This window comes from Falco cherrug, chromosome 3, assembly GCF_023634085.1.
Source record: "Falco cherrug isolate bFalChe1 chromosome 3, bFalChe1.pri, whole genome shotgun sequence".
NCBI classification, from domain to species: Eukaryota; Metazoa; Chordata; class Aves; order Falconiformes; family Falconidae; genus Falco; species Falco cherrug.
The window spans coordinates 93,249,851-93,269,835 of NC_073699.1; positions in this window are offsets into that span (position 1 = coordinate 93,249,851).

The window sequence follows — 19,985 nt, forward strand, 5'->3', positions numbered from 1 at the left end:
CCGCAGGGAAGGAGTGAAAGTCGAAGGGGACATTTGCGAGACCCGGAGCGGTGCGGGAAGGTGTGCCTGCATCGCCTTGGCCGGCCTGCCGAATTGGCGCACACTAGGAAAAAAAATTTACGCCTGACATTAATTGTAAAACAGACATTTCAAATTTGTGACGGTTATTTTTATGTTAAGCTAAATTTACTTCAGCGTGTAAGCGCCTCGGATTATTTTCATCGTGTAGCACAGCCCATGCATTACTGAACTGTGCGGTTATTTTTTCCTTTGGAAGAAGGGGAAGAGAGACAACAGATCAATAGGCGCTTGTAGACATGAACATGGCTAGTGAGCAGAAAACACTTGTGTGCATTAGAAGAGGACTGGCGTCATTACCGAATATAAATGGAAGAGCAAGTTGTTGGTGGATTTTCATTTACTTGATCCAGTCCCTGCCAGCGAGTTATTGTACACCATTAACTCCTTAGACCTTTCTCCCTTTAGCTCCTTTTCTTATGTAGGACACCAAAAAGTTTTCCCATGTACTGGTGGCTCTGGATCCCTTTTGTAGGGCTTCCCTTAGCCCTGCTCTCAGGGATTGGCAGCACCCAAGCAGCCCTACAGCCTCCTCAGCATCTGACTATTACTTGCTGAAATATGTGTTTATATATATATGAATATCAATCATCCCCTGATCTGAATATTCCTTGCTGAAAGAAGAACCTGGTGCTCCCTGCCCAGGGAAGTCTTCTCTTACTCTTCCTGTGTTGTAGCGCCCTTTCGCATCTGATGGCTGTTACCATGTCCCTGCAACGTGCTTTCTTTATGACAACCAGCTGTGATCTGTCCACCTCTCCTGGTGCCGTCAGCGATTGCCCCCAGCTGTCCTCTGGTTCCCCCTCAGCTGCTGCCTGTGGTGCACTCTGAGCAGTGCCCCAGCCTCTGTGCGTGCAATGTGTTAACCCTGCCTGCAAAACCAACTCCTGTTCCTTGTTTTTCAGTTATGTTTTGTGCTTTCCAAGCAATTTCTTAAGAGGATTTTCAATTCTTATGTTATTCTCCAATGTACTTGCTTGCAGTTGCTCCCCGATGAATGCCCTCTCTGAAGGCCGCTAACAAAACATCCCAGGACAGATCCCTTTGAAATTGCACCTATAATCCACCCATTGGCCAGTAAACCACTGCCAGCTGCTCTTTCCACAGTTTTGTACCCACTGCCCACATTTTTCACACAAGCTGAACTCTCTCATTTATTAACAAACGTGCAGAGCCTAACAAGGCCCAGATGACTGAGGCCCTTGCTCTTTCTTCCATAACAAGGTCTGCTCTTCTATCACCAAATTTTGCTGGCTTGTCCCAATTTCTTGTTGACAAGGCCGGGCTAATAGTAGCTTATCTCATAGTTTCCTTCTACCCCTTTACAAATAATGTGCCTATTTGTGCTAGGTGCTTTCTAGGGAAAAAAAAAAAGGTTTGGCTGGTCTATCTATCTATCTATCTATTTATTTATTTATTTATAAATGCCCTTTTTAAAGATAGGCACCAGTTTTGCCTTTTTCTATTAGCAGGGCCCTTGGCTAGCTTCCCTGAGCTCTCAGAGACAGACACTTTGTTTCCCGTGCTGTCTGAGCCACTTCCTTCACTACCCTGATGTGAAGTCCAGCCAGTTTGCTGGTTTGAACAGCTCCAAGTTATCAAAGTACTCTCGCAACTGGTTCTGTCCCAGTCTGGGCTGAAACCTTATTCCCTTGTCATTAATATGTATTATGTCAATCACCTGATCGCAAGTGACCTCGTTTAGCCAAGACTGGTGCAAAAAAGGCCTGAGGCACTCTGAGCCTCCTTGGCATTGTAGACATGCAATGGTTTGGGTTGGAAGGGGCCTTAAAGATCACCTAGTTCCAACCCCCCGGCCATGGGCAGGGACACCTTCCACTAGACCAGGTTGCCCAGAGCCCCATCCAGCCTGGCCTTGAGCACTTCCAGGGATGGGGCACCCACAGCTTCTCTGGGCAAGCTGTTCTTCCTAACATCTAGCCTAAATCTACCCTCTTTCAGTTTAAAGTCATTACCCCTTGTCCTATCGCTGCATGCCCTTGTAAAAAGTCAATAGCTTTCTCCCTCTGATGAGTAATCCATTTGCTTTTGGCTTGCTGTTACCACTGATGTTCTTAACTGAATGATTTGCTGTTACTTGCGATGATTGTGCTGGTGAAGTTATATTTGGTGTACTGGCTTTTTTGTGTTTGTCCCCTTCTGCTCTGGCTAGGCGGTACTTCTGCTCTTACCCCGTGGAAACCTGATCTGCTTTCTCTGCCCTTCCTTTTTGTGAGCTTGATTGGTTGCTTCCTGCCCTTCCTAGATTTCTTCTGCGATGGGATCATTTGGGACAGATCTTCTAAAACTTCTAGCTACCACTCATTGCCTTTTCCCAGAAAAGGCCTTAGCATGGCCTGGGGTTGGCAGGGAAAAATGGAGAGGGGGAGAGGACTTTGGGAATGGATGGCTCAAGTTGAAGTTTTGAGGGAAGGGAAATATGACTGAAGAAAGCAAAGAACTGAAAACTTGGAAGAGATGGGAGGGAAAAGAAGAGCCCTTAGAGAAGGAAGTAGGTCTACTGTGAACGAGTGGATGTGTAGGAACAGGTTGGAGTCATATAGTACAATGAAAAGTCCGTAACAATAGATGACAACCCCTTACTCAAGCTGATCAAACATTTTTGTCCCAAATGCCTCTTTTAGGATGCTACTACATCCTGCGATTTTGTTTGGAACTGAAAAATTTCAAACATAGCGTATTCCTGAGAGTTATTTTTACTTAGTAGAAGTTCTCCCACCCTTGAAAGTGATCCTCAAGAGACTGTTTCTGAGTACAAGAAGGTTGAGGGGAAAAAAGGGAAGGAAATACATTTCTAGGAGTTAAGAAATAAATCTTTGATGAAATAAGAACTACTGAAGCAAAACTTCATGGAAAATTATCTTTCAAATAACAGAAATGGCTTTACATACTCTTGTGAAAAGAGTTTTGGTTTGAATAAGGAAATGAGAAAGGATTTGAAAGGAATATTCCAGCTGCATGGTGGAGCCTATGCAAGCTTCTATCTCCTGTGCAAGGCTTCACAAGACACTACGTTTTGTGGTCAAGCACAGCCTCTCCAACAGTTCCTCTTTGACCTCAGACAGAAGACATTGTACCTTTGGGGTGCCTCTTCGCTAGAAGACAAAAAGATACCATTTAAAAGACAAGTTGCATTCAAGAAGAGAATGAATCAATGTCTTTTGGCTTTTTTTCCCCCGACATTCACTGAGTTATATTAAGGAAATTGCATACCATTATAACCTGGGTCCTCAGCAGTTTGGGGAGGAGAAGCAGAAAAGGTGGCTTTGGTCTTCTCTGACAGGAGCAGTTTGATCCCTGCCCTACCACAGAGTGAGCGGCCTCAGAGCTGGGACAGCACAGCGGCGCTGGAAACCGATGAACTTCTCCCTGTTGCAGAGCAAGCCTCCCGTTGCAGAATGAGCACCCTGTCTGTCGGCACCCTGCCATGGCTCAGAAGATTTGAAGCCAGTACCCAGAGAAATATCAGTATGTTTGCAGAGAGGAGGACGAAAAAAAAAATCAAGCTGCCTTAGCAGCTTTCTTGGAAAGCCAGTCACAGTACTTTGAAGAGCTCCTGGCATAAATTCCTGGTTTATGTGGAATTTGCAACAACCTCATTCCACATAAAACCCACGCTAGCTATATTTTATTGTTTTATGGGATGTATGCTTGGCTGCCTTTTTTGACTAAAGGAATCCTGTACCGTAGAGGTGAAAGTGTGACAGTGCAATAAACCAAAGCTACTTGGTACCAGGATCGATTAATGAAATCACCTATTGGAATGCAAACTATTTATATAATGGAGAGAAGCACAATGTCTTCATAGGATCACATTATAATTCAGGTTGGAAGGGATCAGGAGCTCTTTAGTCCTGCCTCCTCTCAAAGCAGGACCAGCTATGGGGTCAGATCAGGATGGGCAGAACTTTATCCAGATGCTAGGGGGGATTTTGCAGCTCAGGAGGGCCACATGAGTACTGTGAGAGCTGGATGGGAGGCAAGATAAACAGGAAGAAACGGGAATGAGCTGAAAATGGTAAAAGGGGCTATGCCACTTGGGGAACAGATAGAAAAGCCTGTACTTCTTTCCATGTGCTCTCCTCTGATCCTGATGGACCCCGAAGACTTTCACCGTTCTTCTGATGTCAGCAAACATTAGTGAAACTCACTGGCAAAATGTTCTGTCCCTCCCTGATGCTGACTCAAACAGAAGATGACAATCTATTACTTGTGTCATTTACTCTGCTGGCAGAGGTCTGTACTCCACATGGGGAGGGATGCCGCAGGAGAAGGGTACCCCTCCCCCATCTGCTAGGGATGTGAGCATGATGGGGAATGTGGCTGGCTTTGTTTATTATCCTAAAACCAGAAAGAATGATTTCTACACTAATTAGTGGAAAAGATCATAGATGTTGCAAAGTCAAGCAATCTGGCATTGGTAAATGCTGTAACTAAGATTGCTTGGGCTATGTTAATTTGTGCCCCAAATCTTGTGCACGTGCATCCTGATGCAACCTTTAATTAACAGTGCAGTATAGTGCAACGTATAATTACATGATTATGTGCAATTTTTCTTGCTCCTGTCCTAGTCAGTTAAAAAAAAATAGTAAAAAATGACCACTTAAGAAGCCCTGACACTCAGCAGGATTTAGGCACTTAAAATACCTTTGAGAATCTGGGTCTTAATGAGGAGCAATTCAATATTTTCTTTTCTCCTTGTTCAGTATGGAGCCCCATGACTTATTTAATGCACTATCTTCAAACCTTGCTCTCAAGAACTAATGATTAAAGTCCTCATGGGATTTTTGTAATTCTCCCCTATGAAGTACCTAAGTGTTTCACAAATATTAATGCATTTATTTTCACAGTGTCTCTGTAAGGGGACAGTTTATTACCTTCTTTTCATATTGGGAAACTCAGAGGCAGAGAGGTTCAGGTGAAAACCATGAATTTTTGGGCACTTGTGTCCCCCAGCAGTTTAGCATTCTTGAGCATGGTACAGCATTCTTTATTTTCAAAGCACAGCTCTGGCTGGCAACTGTGAATATGCAATGCTTTTGTAAATCAGATTCCAGAGTCTCAAGGCATGCACTCACAAAATGAGACAAATGCAACTGGAATAACATCATATGGTGCTTTAAGGAAGAGACAGAAGCCTGACATCACTCCCAGGCAAGAGGATGGAGCAACTGATGCACCATTGGATTAATAAAGAATTAAAACTAGGTAAGATAATTAGAGGCACTTAACCTGGATTTAAGGAAAATAAATTTTTTCTCACTACCATTTTTTTTAAATGTGCTTTCGAGTTTGATTAATGAAGACAACGGTACTGATATAGACTGCTAGTGACTATACAGGAAGAAAGATAAACCCAAGCTAGTCCTACCCTAGCATGGTCCAGGTTGTGAACAGTTGTTATCTTCTGGACACAGCTGTATCAGCAGAAGAACTTACCTCCACCAGCTGTTTGTGACCATTTCCTAGCTAGAAATTAGTTCCCCGCCCCATCTGTCTGCAGAGCGTTTCCTGCACGCACCCCCTGTTTTACAGTGGGGTAAATCGGTGAAGTTTCCTCAGATCAGCAACTTGATATGGTTAATCACATAACCTTGTCCTGATAATTTTCCTTGAGGGGAGTTCAGGAGCTCACTCAGATACCTCTATACCTGTCAGCAGCCAGCCAGTTGACTTTCTAAGTTACGAATTTAACTCTCTGGAGAAGCAGTGACACCCCTTAGCTCTTCTTCCAGTGTCCCACCTCATCTGTGATTCATCTAATGAGGTGAATGAGGATACGGCTGATGAGGCAGTGTCATACAGGGAACAGCCTTCTCCACAGTAAGGTGACCCACATGTGAAGCAGGTCTGTCCTGTTCACTGAATAAAGCAAGAACTCTCCGGAAAAAAACAGCAGGTAGTCATGTAATTAAAGGCTTTTCTCACTGTACATGCACAAATATTATATACTTAAAATATATTTACGTATGTATATATAACACATAGATATTATGCGAACAAGCAGAGAGGCCAAATAAAACTCACACAAGTTATTTTACCTTGTATAATTTCTGACTTTCAAGTGCTTAATTTTGCATTCTTCATGGTGTTTTAATGTAGGGCTTTCCCTCTGTGTGTATACATTAAAACAATGCAAAAAACTAATGAGTGCTTACAACAGACAAGTTCTACAGTGTGCATAATTTTTAGACAGATTTTTCAAATGCCTGAATGGAATGTAGTGAAATCAAGCAGGAATTAAGTCAGTCCAGTGGCTTTTTTATTTTAAACAGACCTTCAAATACTGGAATTAATTAAATTAAATTAAATTAAACAAGGTTTGAGCCGGATTCCTGCTTCAAAACACCAGAGTCTCTAACAGCATTCATTTTATGTTCCCTAGGTCATAAGATGGTAACCAAACATCTGATATTGAAAAATCACTTAGTGTGAATATATGTCTATATTTTCTGCATCCTCCTCTAAGGCTGCTGACAGATTCTTAACAGAAATACTGAAACTGGAATAGTAATATTTAGTTCAGGAGTAAGATGGGTACATTTTCACCTATAATGGGAATCACAACCTGCTACGTGCAGATGCTTACTGTCACTTTTACGGTATAACTCAGTTTCTAAAGGGAAATCAAAACGAAGCAGCACCTAGGATATTCCTTAAGGATTATCAGAAGCAGGGAATCAGGACACCCTGAGGAAACTCAGTGACTCAGAGTGCAGTCCTCACACAGAAAAATTACACCTTGCACACAGACTAACTGTGCAAACATGATGTGTATATGCTACAGAAAGTATCCAAACAAATGTAAGGATGGCAACTCAAAGCTTAATTGCCTCAAATGTGTGAATCACCAAGTTCCGATTGTGCAGGACCTAACTGGAACATTTAATAAAAATGGAACCTATAATCGAGAATCTTATCTGCACATGAAATATTTCCCTTGTTGTTTTCTTTTTTCCTTTACACCTGGATAAAAGACATGCTCGATGGCAGTGTTTCTTACCATGCCTGCTCCTATATTTTATATGCAAGCTCAGACTCACCTAGTGTTCAAAACAGTTTTGCCGTGAGTCCATGGTTACCTGGGCTGGGAGTGAGCTCCAAGGTACAGCAGCAAGACTTGAGCCTCTTCTACTCTTCAGCACAGGCCCAAACTGGACATTACCTGTGGGGCGGCTGAGAAGGGACAAAGTCTTAATTAAACAGTGTCATGTCAGCATGGGATGTTGAAATGTATACATCCATCTGTCTACAATTTATCTGGCACTCACTGCTGCATGCACCCTGCAAGTCCTGCTTGCAGTTGGGCTAGATGGTTGTTGTAGGTCCCTTCTAATGAAACTGTCCTGTTCTATCGTATTCTGTACTGCCAACAGGAATTACTGGGATATCCTGCACAGACCTTGCTAAATTTGATCTGTGCAAGTGCAGCCCTGGACACTCTCCTACTGCCCACCCACAGGCATCACCTGCATCAGTGGCTCTCAGCTCAGCTCATGGTTCTCCTGAATAAATCCTTTCCAAAATTTCAAGGAGAAGAGCATATTCTCTATTTTCTGAATGTAAACCAAGCACAATTGCGTGCACATGGTTTAAAGGGAAATAAGAGCATTAATTAGTTCAGGCTGGAGAAAGAATGCACTGATGTTGTTCAAGAATATTGTTATGAAACAAAATAACAGCCTTAAGAGCAAAAGGGAAAGAAAGGGGTTGGGGAAAAAAATCATAACACAATGTTTAACATTTTTGTTGTATTTTTTATAGATGTTTGAAGATTGGAGAGATAAAAGCCTTGCACTGTTGGAGTTAAATAGTTTGTAGTTACCTGGAATGCCTGCCAACTTGTGCAAGTACAGCTCTGCAGTGTGGTCAACCCGGCAGGCACTGTCTTTCCAGGCGTAACCACCAATTTATACCTTACCCCACAAAGGTCAAAACTCCTTTTCCAGCATTCTAGTAATGTTGTCTTGAGCTGTTAGCCTCTACCCTGGAAATACCAAGTACTTCTTTCATAATGTTTTTTTTTGCCTGAATTTATGCAGCCTAAAATCAAGGATACCATGTACTTTGGAATTTTTAAAAACAGAGAAATTGAGAGAGGGAGTGATCTGCATCTGAAGTAAAGGGTGAAATTCCAGCTAGTTTTGCTCTGGATCAGCAGGATCTGGCCAGCACATGCAGCTCTACTGGGATGTTTGCTCAGTGCACACCCAGCATATCCAAGGAAAGGTGAGAGGCACCAGCCGTACCAAGTACACTGCACCAAATGACCCGTGGCAGATGTGCCCCAGCCTTTTTCCCCTCCGCTGCCCAGTGAGGATGCTGCATCTGAGGAATCTGAAAATACAGGAGACAATCTGAAAACTCAAGTTCTTCTTCAGCTGGAGTCATGTAGTTAGAAAAGTTTTGCTACGAGGGAAAAGTGCCAGCAGCAGCCAGAGAAGGAGACGTTACACCTGGGTTGAGAAGAAATGGTACAAGGCAAGATTTAGCTGGGAATAAATACTTGGCTTGGGGGAGAGGATTGGCTCTTAAAAAAAAAAAAAAGAAAACAGACTTTAAAAACCCAAACAAACAGCGAATTGTAAACTATATTGTGAAGAAACAAACCTGGTATAGGATGATGAGGGAAAGGGAAATTCAACTTTCATCCATTCAGGGCTTCTGTTTGTGATTAGGAGACAGAAGAACGGAGGATCCTTGAGGGTCCTTTATGGTGGTCCTTCCCTGCTTCCACTTTCCCACTGAGCTGGTCCATGGACAGACAGCCAGCAGAACAGGCGATATCAATGGCCTCAATTGGCAAGGAGGAGGCTGTTTTTTGCCGGCAAACCTGCATTTCTCTTCCAGCAAACATTCTTCTCAGATGTGCCAGCGGTTCAGCTATCTTCCCCAGGAAGACACCAACCAGGCAACAAGTTTAAAGCAGCTAGCATTTAAAAAATGAAGAAGTCTGTACTGGTGACTGCAGATGTTGTAAATTGTTCACACTTGTGACCATGTCATGGGAGAAAATCAACCAGTTTTGTGTTTGCTTGGTATGAGATAGGCAGTGAGCCAAAACCTTGGCAGAAGCCTGCTGTGTTGTGCAGCTTAGCTGTCCTGCCAAATATCTTAGGCAGGACATTTTTTATCTCCGGTTCCTTTTCATAGGGATTGAGTGTTCCTGGCCATTTGGATTTTGACAAAAGGCTCTGTATGGTTATCAGCTTTAATACTATCGCCGGGCTTTAGGCAGGAGGGAGATTGTTAGGCCAGTTTCACAGTGGTGTTACCAACCTGTGATCTCCTTATTCAGTGTTAAACTGTTATTCCAACTAGGCACCTCACTGCTCCTGCTTATTTTCACAAGCTTACCTGGAGCAGACGACTAACTGGTGCCCAGTCAGTCCAGCTTCTCCTTTGCAACACGCTTTTGTGATTAAGATACCAGTGGTAAGAGATGAAGACGTATTTGTGTAATTATGCAGCAATTCTCTGTTAACCTCTCTCAATTATTTTTAAAAGCACGTTGCTATGGGAAAATGCTCCTGAAGTCAGTTATTTTAAAGTTTTCCTCTTAGATACTTAAAGCCATCCTTCCAGTATTTTCAGATTTGAGGACAAACCTTTATCCAGTTAGCAAACGTAGATGCGAAGTATGTTGTTTACTCTGCTGGGAATAAATCTTCCTACCAACCCCTCCAAGACCTCAGAGCAAATCAGTGCAGTGCTTAATGAACATTAGCCTATATTTAAAAAGCAAGTAGATTACAGATAGTAAGTTTTAAAACTTAGGGCAAGGCTTCTTTTCATCAATGTATTAGAAGTGGACAAAATAGGAGTGGCACAAAACTAACAATTACTTATTTTAAAAACACAAATAGAGGAACAGAGTCCAAGTCAGACAAAGTTCAGAGCCTGCTGTTTACTTTAAGTGACTTTACCTGAAACTCCTGTGAGCTTTAAATCAGACTTTTCTTATTCTTTTCATTGCATGACGTGCAGACTCCTGAGCTGTGACTGATACTAGGTATTTATATTTCTCTCACTTTTAGGGTTGGCTGCTACTATCATGGAAAACATCAGTGTCAGCTTCACCTTTTTGAAAAACAGTCAGCATTTGGTTTGGCTGAACAAAAAATATTTTGGAATGGACCTCAGTGACCTTCTGCAAATTGATAGCCAGCTTGCAACAGGCAAAGCTGAGTCACCAGTTGCACAGGGTTGAAATCCAACCCATACATCTGTAGCATATCTTGCATTGCCAGTGTAATTGGTGTCATGATGTTCTCGAGTTTTAAAATAGCTTTGAAAAGCCTCGGATCAGATTGTGGTTGGATACTGTACATTACACATAATCTCTGTGAGGACAGGAATGTAGACGTCTATTCTATGAAGTCTGGGTATTTGGGTTTTCCTGTTCTATATGCATTTCCCTGGGAAATTTCAAGTCCCTTAGGGGGAATGAAATTCTGAGTTCCTCCAGATTCACACATTTCTGGTGGATTTGATCCATCAGACCACTGAGGCAAACAAATGATCACTTTCTTTTATTAATATGTCCGTTCCATGCAGGGGTTCTGACACAGTTTTGATGATGTCCATGGTGCTTGAACTTCCTTTTTAAAATCAGTATGATATCATAGGGAAATGTAAGCTTTTCTGGGATGGGGGAGTAAGGACTGTATCACCCATTTGGCTGTACTTTTCAGGGTCTTTAGTGAACTTCCGAAGGTACTTCAACCTTCCACATCAAGTACATTTTTGGAAAGTGAACTACTTTGTTGCTGACCCGTTTTACAGGGTAGAGGGGAACAAGCTGCCTAACACTTCACATTTCAGGCTCCAAAGTGTAGTCTCTCCTTTCAACATTGGATTCAGTTGTGTTTTCAGATTTTATCAACATTTTCAAGAGTATCCCCTGGGTAAAAAGTTTCTGCAACAGTTTCCTTCTCTGCCAAGTTCCCAGCTTAGAGCCAGCTCTAACAGCCTGACTGCAGAACTGGCTGCAGGTTGCCATTTCAGAAGCTGCATCATAATATTGTTCTCAGTAATTGGTAAGTCTTAGCTTTAGCAGGAATAATACAGATCTTGTAACCACCTTTTATAATCCAGTGAATGCTCCCAGGAGCGTTCATGCTGTTACCCACATACAGCAGGCACAGAACCGCTTGTACTTTATTAGAAAGTGCTGTAATTTTGCTTACCACAGTTTAGTCTTTTCTTTTCTTTTTTCTTTTCTTTTCTTTTGTCTTTTCTTTTTTCTTTTCTTTTGTCTTTCTTTTCTTTTCTTTTCTTTTCTTTTGTCTTTTCTTTTCTTTTCTTTTTTTAAAAACTTCCCTTGTGGCTTTAAGAACCATGATTTCCATTATCTCATTTTAAACAAATGAGGTTGAGTATTTGTTACAACTCTTCGAAACACCAGGGTCACAGTCTGCTTGCACACAAAGTAGCTGAATAGAGTTTCAAGTCTACATTTCCACTTAAAGATGTTTTTTCATCTTGTTCAGCCTAATGGCAGTACAAGTCTTCCTGCCCCAAGCCAAGATAAAGTATAATGTCTAATGTCTCCATCAGGACTTTACCATTTTGCTTTTCCTCCCTGGAATTCAGAAAAGCTAATGTGTCACTGGCTTTCTTTGTTCACTTTGAAGAATCTCATCTGCTTTATGGGGATATACAAAAGTCCAGCACCTCCTGAATTTCTCAGGCATTTTTTTTTTCCCACAAAGAAGGAACAGAAGCAATGTAAAAGCTTCTTCTGGACACTTCGTTACAAGTAATTTGCACCTGAAATCTATAGTTAGAGAAACAAAATATGCTGTCACTGGCTTCTGAATAGTGAAATCACTGCTGGAAAAAAGTCAAATGAGGGAAAACAGAAAGAAAAAGCAAGTTTTACAGAGCTATAGGTGTAGCAAAGCATATATTGTGGCTGATGAAGTACCTCAAAACTCCAAACAGGCAATTGGAATTTGATTGTAATTGCTGCTGGTGGTGGACATTTTGAGCAATATCCAACCTCCCTCATCTTTCCAGCACCTAGTTTAAATGCAGGATAGGTGTCTGGAGGTAGGAGCCTCTGCAGTCAAGGGTAAGAGTTGGCCATCTCCAGTGTGCAATGCAGAGTACATAAAGCTATGTGCCTTACATCAGTTATTGCATGTTTATCCACACTAATCCTTTCCAATCAGCCATATTAGCATGATTAACCTTAAAATATATGTTTTTCATTTGTATTCTTTAAACAGGAAGGATAGCGTAGGATAGTAGGGTTTTAAGGAAAATGCATTTAAAAAAAAAGCTACAATATTCAGCTAGTATAAATTATTTTGCTGTCTTGCCGGCCTTACGCACCGTATTTCTTGTCAAGGTCTAGGATGTGGCGAGGTAGAATGATTCTGTCCCTTAGCTATTGATTGTACTGGAAAAATGACCTCTCTGGTTCCTTCCAAAGCAAATCCCAAAAAGACCTAGATGGCAGAGTGAGGTGTCTCTCCATCCCTTGTGTCTTGGCACAGTGAGAGACTGTGCACAGTGAGGATCTCCAAAACTGAGCTTGGGTGAAGTGGGGCTCCCACTGCACCCTCCTTCCCTGCTCCCCTTGGTGAGCTGAGAGCTTCCACCAGGCAGCAGGAGAGCTGAGCAGATGTGGGGTCATTGCACCTCACCTTGGACCTGCGGGGCCAAAAGGGGCCACATGTCCTCATCCACGGGTGTGGTGCAGGAGGAGAGGAAGCAGCAAGGAGAGCTTGAAGAGCCAGCAAGAGCCTTGTTTGAGCACAGATGTGGTGATCTCTTCCAGCTTTTCACTTTTTCTCACATTTTTTTTTTTTTTTTTTTCACTTCTTCACTTTTTAGGGAGCGGTGAGAGGACCCACAGCATGCCCTGGGGATCTTCAGCTTGGTCTGTGCTGCTAAAACTCAGCTGATACCTTGGGGAGAGGTGATCTGCCTGAAATCCCACTGAGGCTGTCAGGAGTCTGTACTCCTTCAGGCCTGAAGAGAACAAGTTTTTAAGAGTCTCTGGGGAGAGTGTGAAAAGTAACATTCAACTACTTAACTGTATGTCCTTCCTATTTGCAGTGGAAGAGGATATGTCTAACCTCCTGCTCACAGGAACATCCAGGCGCTAAATTTTCAGTCCCTGTATACAGTGTGGGAAGAGACAATGTGGTGGAAGTCCTTGACTCTGCAACAGAGTCCACATACAAAAAAACCCCTTGATCTTGCTGCCAGATAGTTAATAGATGGGAATTAATAGGATCAGTCTGTAAAATCCTGCTTGGGACTTGTTCTGAAAATGATTCAATAATACCATGTATTCTACAGGGTGTACATGGCCTGCAGATATTGAACACATTGGTTGTTTCCAGGCAATTGTAACCAACATCTTTTTGTTTTTTCCCCAGGAGGGTAAAAAAAGTATCTGTTGACTAAATTCTCCATCATAATTTTAACTTTTAATCCCCAAGGCCAGAGCAATTACTTTCCTTTTTCCTTTGATTTCTGATGCCCTCCATCTGGGTTGTAGATTAGCAAACACAGGTGCTAAGTTTAGTAGAATTAGTGTGCGTATGTACTAATTAATCTAGTCACAACAGCCACTGCCCTCACCAGTGATGCCTTTCAAGCATCTCTGGAAAAGAAAATGCATGAATTTACAGGTTTTCCAAAGAGCTAGGCTGGATGCAGAGGCCTGCTGACTGTAATCCCCAATTTAGCTACAAGGGACAGAGCAGGACTTTCACTGTGTTATCTTATCTGTGAGGCTCAGTGCCAACCAGTAGAGGACCAGCCACACTCAGCTGTCCCGAGGGGGAGGTAGCGTGGCACATGGGTTTGTGCCGCCTGGATAGAAGTCCAGTGTGCCCCAGTCCTGGACCACCTCACTTCTTTGGGGCTCACATCTGAAAGCATCATTCTGCGCTGCAGCAGAAATAGCAGCGGCACAGTGTAATCCAGCAGCCAACACACTCAATATGCAAACTGAAAAGACAGTTTCTCTAACTGCTAATGCTGCAGGAGCAGTATGGGGTCACCACATTCAAGTAAGGCCTTTACTGGGTTTTTTAATCTCTCATAAAATACAGTGAAAATGAAAATTCTCTGAGTAATCCCTAACCTCATTCGTGCAAGAGCAATGACATTCCCTTCAAATGATGTCTTTTAGTGACACTGTAGAAACCTCAGGATTTTTAAAGGATTTGAAAGTGTAATTCACTGGGAATTGCAGAACAATTTTGCTGGTGTGCCAGGGAAAAGAACTCAGCTTGTTCTCCTTGAAAGCAAAAGTAAAGATCTTAAAACAATTTAACTCCAACAAAATCCTTAGTCTGGAGTTGTACTCGAAGTGAAATACATGCCTGGTAATGATCTGCCACAAAATGTACCAATTAAGTTCTGGTTGAGTCCTCAAAATACGTCTTCAAGATGCATATGTTTTGTGCTGATCCTCTCCACAGGAGTGAATTGCACTCCAAATTCTATTTGTTTGCTGAAACTAAGAGAAAGCCAGCAAGGCTTCCTGCGGGTCCCAAGCTTACACTTTCACAGCTCACTCAAGCTGTTGGCATTTTGTTGAATAATTAAGGAATGGATATAAATGTATTTTTGAGTTTTAGTCTGAATACATTATGAAGTTTTTAACATACTGTGTAGCTGTATGCAGCTGTGTGTAGTAATTGTATGGCTGTGTTAAACTTCCTGATTTATCAGGTGCCTTTGCAACCTGCAAAGAAAATCAGCACATCCCTTTTCATCCTTTAAGACAACTTATATTAAGGTGTCAGCAAGAGCAGGAATGGACTTTCAAGCAGCTGGTATCCTGCAATATGGTGGAGATACTGTTGAAACAGATATATGAAAACAACACCAGCAGACACAGCAGGAGTGTCCCCACAGGCCAAGTGGCATTTCATGCAATTGTATGAGTGAGCTTGTATTGTTTGCTTGAAACTTAAGAAGTTAACTTAAACAATAAGCAGAGCTTATCGGTTTGGCATCAGTTAACTGGTAACTTGAGCTCAATAGATTAGGCTTTGAATATTGCTGTTATCTTCCTTTTGCTTACTGGGGAGATGGAGGAAAGTTCTTGAAGCAAGAGGGGAAAAAAGCCCCACATAACACTTTGAGTTTGCAATTAAGTCAATATTAAGGCAAAAACTGGGCTAGCTCAGTCCTAAGTCTCTGTTGTATGAGACAGGTGTTTCTATGAAATAATTTTACTGAATGGCCCTAAGTCTCTGTTGTATGAGACAGGTGTTTCTATGAAATAATTTTACTGAATGGCCCTAAGTCTCTGTTGTATGAGAGAGGTACTTTTATTAAATCATTTTCCTGAATGGTGCATCAAATTATTTTCTCTAAGGTAGAGCACAAAACCTATATATGTATCTGTGCCCCTGAGTGCTGTTGTCTGCTCTTTCAGGTTAGCAGTTTGTACCAATATGTTACACAATATGTAGGAATTTATCTTCAATAACTGAATGCTAGTCCTTTTTAAACAAATTTTGGCTGTTTTGTCCCATGAGGCAGAGCCCATTGTGGCAGACCCCTTGACTTTTGGCTCAACTCACTTTTTACTATCCCCGTCTTTAGTTTCATCAGGGCTGCCTTCTGAGCTAATTAGTGTGTGGCAGTGGGCTGGGAAATAGTTAGGTGACATCCATTTTCTGACACAGATAGCAGTTAAAGGTGTGAAATTTCAACAGCAAGGTTAAATGCATGCATAAATTATCACAAGGCAAAACACATGCTAACGGGAGCTTTCTCTATTAGCCCATACAGGCAACTACCAAAGAAACGTCACTGCACCACCCTGCTTACTATTACATGTTACATGGACCACAAGTTTCATTCCAAGATCATAAATCTACATTCAAATACTAATCTTTACATCACACTGTGTCATATATCCCCCAGGGTTATTTCACAGATGGGGGAGGCACAACAGCTTGCAAAGGTCCCATACCATGATGGTGCCAAGCATCAGTTTCAGCAAACAAGTAGAATTCACTCCTCTGGAGAGGATCAGGACAAAACATGTACATCTTGAAGACATATTTTGAGGACTCAACCAGGACTTAATTGGTACATTTTGTGGCAGATCATTACCAGGCACATATGGATCAGGATCCAGGGATTCTGACTGTCAGTACCAGGGGTGTAATGCATACCAAACCAGTCTCTCCTTATCCATTCATCTTCCTTAACTCCATTTTCCCTCTGAAAGTCAAGAACCGCCAAAGGGAAGAATTGTGTTTGAGCAAAGCCTTCTCCCAGGCCCCTTTAGCACTCACAGACCGCTCGTGGAGACTCTGTAATTGGTGTGGTGGCTGTAGACATGTGAAACTCCAGTAAAATATACTGAGAATACGGACTGTGCTGCGCTGTACTGTCCATTTTGGTAAGCCCAGTAATACATCCCTAAGAGACAGCCAGTAAAGCCCGATCACTCCACCCAAACAGCCCAACTCTCAAAGGCTGGCTGGTTTGATCACAGGTTGAGCGCTGCTGGAAAGACAGCCAAAAACAAACTAGGATCCTGAAGTGTTACTATGAAAGAACCAAATTTTATTAGATTTTTGATACTATTTATTCTGTGAGTCTTCCAGTTCCCCTCTGGAGGGCTCACCAGCAATCCCTTCCTCCTGCACTGCCACTCCTAGAAAGTGCTTGGTCATGGCTGGGCAAAAAGCCACTGAGCAGCAATTGCTTTTCAGGTTATAAGCACTCCTTTTTATATTGATTATAGTGATCATTTGGGAACAACATGATTTGCTTCCTCCTCTGACAGACATTGCGCTGCCTCTGCAGTGTTTTCCATCTGGCCAAGCCCCGCTCCCCTCACCCATGTCAAGCTCAGCTGAAATGACCTACGGGGTAAGGAACTGACATCCCTAAGCAGGGAGGATCAGGGACTTAGGGTGGGAATGGAAATCTGTATCAGTCCTATAAGGTAGCAAAGGGCTCAACCCTTTAAGTCATTGAGCAGCCTTGAATTTTAGATTTAAGCGGCACCAGTGGTTTTAATAGCCTTATTCACAGAGCAACAGTGTAGAGCAGGTGTGTTATTCTGCCAAAGAAGGTCTCTTAGACCACAGGGCATATACTCTGTGGCGAGCGTGCCTGTTCTTTTATTAATTGTGACAGTATGGCATTTCACCTCAGCCAGCTGCATCCTCTGAGGTTGCCATTCCCTCTCTGCCCCCAGTCACATACCCTTGGGACCTACCATTTGCACGCGCAGTGGCAGATGTTGCCCTGCCTTTCTCATGTCTCAGTGGAGGACTTGCTCTCAGCTGGCAAGTGGCTTTATCATAACTGTTATTTACAGACATCTGGTAGAATAAGAAGACATTCTGTTTTGAGGAAAAGTCTTTTTTTTAAATTCCAGCTATCTAAGCTAAACTGTCACAAATTAGAGGACGCTGTGGCCTGTTGTTCTACAGAAACAATTCTGTAACACCTGGTGATAAGTCCATGATAGACAAATGCACAGGAGCTTCCTTGCCTGTACGTGCTGGAAAGTCACAAAAATCCAGAAGTCGCTATAACACAGAGCAAGTAACTCGCTGGTATTTAAAGGATCATCAATATAATTGAATGCAAAGAGATGGAGTTTCTAACTTCCCTTGACAGCATGCAACCTAAGTGTAGTTAAAAATACAGCCGGTGGGTTTTGAAGCACAGGGTAATGCAGTGCCAGCAATTTAAGGTTTGTGTGGTTGTTCACAGAAGTTGCACACTAGGCAGTTTTAGATTTTAGTCTTGGAGGTAGAACTGTGAGATTTATAGGAGATGACAAAAGTGATTTTGACCCACTGTCCTTTTCTGCAACTAGTACCTTTGCCCTTCATGCCGTTGCTCTTGATTAACATTTGTGACATGAGGAATCTGGGAACAGCATAGATACTGCACTGGCACCACCTTGCCGGAGCTCAGAGCAGCTTGCTTTCAAATACAAAAACTAAGTCAGGAAGCTGGTGAGTCTTCCCCAAGGCTCTTCTCTAAGATTAGATGGTAATCAGTCCCCAAATTACTCAGCAGGATTCCTATAGCCAGGAATCATTGTTGGCTATTGCATGTGCAAGTGGGGCTGCAGAATGTGCTGTATTTTCTCTTGCCCTTTATGCTCCACTTGCATATATAATTTAGCACTAGTCACATCTCAACAATACAATATTTACTTTCTGTACGCCCTTTGGCATGTCAGCCTGTAGCATGTAGCTCCACAGATGGCAGAATTACAGATTTTTAGCATGTGGATTCTGTGATATAAAGGATCAGATCATTAGCTGGTCCCCCAGTAAGGATGTTAACACCATCTTCCCTGCTTATCTATCATCTGTTTCCTTAAAACTTATGTAAATTTAGTATTATTGATATCTCAAGTGCCTCTATCATATTAGAATGGAATTTGCCAATAAATTCAAGAATAATTGTGTAGGAAGACAGACAGATGACATGCCTGTACAAGATTTGCTTATCTTAAGAAACCAGACCACAAATTAATACAACAAAACCGGCAGAGGCAACCTCCCTCTCCCCCAGGTCTGTGAGCAACAACATCCTTCCTTTTGATAAAGAAAACCAGCGTTTATCCCAGAGGAGAGGAAGAAAACACAATGTGAAAAGCAGCCTGCCTAGGAGAAGTATTCCTAGCAGGCTTTAAAAAATTAGAGCAATTCCAAGTTCTTTCTCTCATCCCTTAAAACCCCCTTTTCTTCCTAGGAATAACTCACAATACTGAATGAAAGCCCTCAGCAAGGTGCACTCATACAGTGCTGGATGCCATCAGGAAACACTAAGAGGCAGTCAACCTCCAAGCCTTGTGGTCAAAATGGGTTTGCTGGTTTGGGAGTTTTGAAGACAAAAGCCCTTTGACCAGGGAAGGATAAGCACAATCCATTCAGAGGCACGAATTTCAACATGGGGCACTTTTGGCCATTAGTGCTTTTGACTTGCTCCTTAAGGGAAGTAGTCATCGTCAATGGGCAGCATAAAATCCTGTCTGGAGCAGGAAGCTTATACAGGAATCTAGCGCCAGGCTGGGATGCCACACATAATGTCACGATGAAGACACTGCAGCAAGTGACAATTATTTTGTAAATTAAGCTCTCCCTTGTCAGCAAACTTGATAACAGCAGTGGAAATAATTCTTTACAGGAAACTCTTGTGTACCACAGAAGAGGGATAGGAGGCTAAAAGTAAAGGCAACTACTGGAGGAATGCAGTAATGTATTTTTTTTATTAGTGATTTGCCTCGTATTTACTTAGCTTGCTGGTTGTTTCTCCTGCTATAACCTCCACGATTGCATTCCTAGGGAAGACAAGACACAGATTTCTCCATTCCAGCCCGTGGTACCATTCCAGCATTTGTGCCTGCCTTGCCCTGCCCTGCTGCTTCCTACAGCCGTCAGATTCCTTCTCACCCACCACACTGCCGTGCTCTGAAATGAGCATTTGTGAAGTACAGGGGTTGGGCTGTGGTTAATAACTCCAGCAGAGGCAGTCAGAATAAAGCAAGTGTTTTGTGTAAAAAGCCAGTAATTTGGGATATTGGTGTTCTGGGGGACAAGGCCAAAAGAGAATTGGAAAAGCCTCTTGTAAGGTTTAAACACCCTGCCCGTCCCTACCACCTCCAACACTTTCAGCTGTGTGGAGGTGAAAATACCTGAGAGCTGGAGGCTGCATTTTGAGAGCAGGCAGCTCAATAAAACACCACAGCCATCACCGTGATCCTTAATGGACAGAGACAGGCCAACACGTCATGTAAGGAGTGTGGTAAAACCCGGGGGAACCTCTTTTGTTCTGTACCCCTCACTGGGGAGCCCGCTCACATCCTTGTGAGCGCTGGTGGCACCAGCAGCACAGAGACATGTCCTGCTGCTGCCAAACAC